The sequence below is a fragment of the Petaurus breviceps genome, unplaced genomic scaffold (assembly GCF_028583685.1).
Source record: "Petaurus breviceps papuanus isolate PSGF00001 unplaced genomic scaffold, PetGlider_PUasm1.0 625, whole genome shotgun sequence".
NCBI lineage: Eukaryota > Metazoa > Chordata > Mammalia > Diprotodontia > Petauridae > Petaurus > Petaurus breviceps.
In genome coordinates this window covers 6,731-8,692 of record NW_027186412.1, presented here as the reverse complement: position 1 = coordinate 8,692, position 1,962 = coordinate 6,731, and the positions used below count along the sequence as shown (strand labels likewise).

At 43.7% G+C, this 1,962-nt stretch overlaps 1 pseudogene; it reads right to left on the bottom strand.

Annotated features, from left to right (window-relative positions):
* Positions 1 to 1,278: 1,278 nt before the first annotated feature.
* LOC138173621 (U1 spliceosomal RNA) lies at positions 1,279 to 1,414 on the bottom strand (annotated as a pseudogene).
* Between the last annotated feature and the right edge of the window lie 548 nt (positions 1,415 to 1,962).

The following is a 1,962-nucleotide window of genomic DNA, read 5'->3' as shown; positions in this document are numbered from 1 at the left end:
GGTTTGTTTTTAAAACTTGGGGGGAGAGGTGCTGTGGTGGAATTTTTGGCTTTATTCTACAGACAGATAGCTGGACACCTGCCTGTATACAAACACGGCTAAAGAAGCACTAAATATTTTGTGTACTGCTGACTGGTGATAAAGAGATGCTTCCTGCCTTCTGAGGGGTGATGTACCCAGGGTGCAGAACGAAAGGCTTCCCTCCCCCCCCCCACCTCTGTCAATGAGGCTGTTTATTTTGACTATCTACTTGCACATGTCCCAAGATTTTGGTCTGTTTTTCGTTTTCATTTTTTGTTGTTGTTATCGTTGTTGCTTTTCCAGCAGGGAAAGGTGGTAGGAAGAAAACATAAAAATTTTGTTCATTGAAAAAATATATTTGGGGGCGGGTAGGTGGCACAGTGAATAGAGCACCGGCCCTGGAGTCAGGAGGACCTGAGTTCAAATCCGACCTCAGACACTTGACACACTAGCAGAGTGACTTTGGGCAAGTCACTTAACGCCGGTTGCTCTCCAAAAAGCAAAAAAGAAAAAAATATATTTAATTCGAAACCCAAACCTATTAATTGACTGCTCAGGATTATCATGGACACCAAATCTCACCCTGTCTTTCATAAGACAAAAGAAAACCGGTAAAACACCAGGCAATTCCTTTTTCTTCCCCTTGGATCCAGTTTTCTTCGACAAAATGACTAATATGGAAATGTTTTTACGTGATTGTACATTTATAACCTATATCACATTGGTTACCATCGATCGCAAGGAGGAGAGGAGGGAAGAACAGAATTTGTAACTCAAAACTTTAAAAAGCATGTTAAAATTTGTCTGTACACGTAATTGGTGGGGAAAATTAAATATTATTAAAAATATATATCAGGCGCCTAAAAGCACATCGGAGACCTTCGGGAACCGTGAAGGGATATATCCCTCCAAAACATACTAATGCGATTGGATTTTCTCCACATTTGGGGGATTGCAGTACAGGTGACCACATTTGGAAAGCAGTGTCTACACCTCAAAGGCAGGGGGAGGAGGGTTGTGGGGGGAAGCTCAGGTGGAAACCAAGGTTTCTCCCTTGCTTAGTTGAGGGTTAGCATTAGGTAGGTGGAGGAACAAGCACAGCTGTCAACTGCCACCGTGGTGCCCCAGCAGCAACAATGCCAGTTTAATAATAACATCTTAAAACACCAGCTTTGGTAGTGACAATAAACAGTTACGAGATAATTGGGCACTAATCAGTTAGATAAGGTCTTGACTGTTTTTTCCAAAACTCAATATCCAGGGAGAGCTCAAAAGCAGTCCCCCCACCACCACAAATTAGGCAGGCGAGTTTCCCATCGCAAGTGCACTGGATAAGCCTCGCCCTGGGGAAACCACCTTCGTGATCATGGGAACACCCCTGCCAGGTAAGTATGCTACAGAATACCACACTTCACCACTCCCTTGCTGCATACATACTCTAAACCCACGATCACCCACGAGACGCTGGCACAGCCCAACAACACGCGCTTCACACGAACAAACCACTCACAGCTCACTCACAACCAAAAGGGCTTCAACCGCTACCAACTCGCCTAGACACCTGAGACCCTCAAAATCCACCTTTTCCAGACACGCTATCTCGTGAGGGAAACCTCTGACACAAGTCTCCTCATCTGCATAGTGGTCTGTCCCTTACTGACGTCCCTCACCAAACCTGCCTCTGGGGAGACCGCCATCTATTGGACTGATCGGCCGAACTTGGTTGGAGTATAGACTCAGACCTGCAACAGAGAACAGGAATTTGGCAGTATGGAGCATGAGCCCTTGAAAAGAATATATTGAGGACCGACTTTAGCAATTTATATACGATTTATAGCAATCTTTTATTATAATCGTTTTATTTATATAGCAATCTTTAGCAATTTGTATACAATGCACTAAAGTATTCCTTCATGATCTATTTACAATTGAATTTTACAT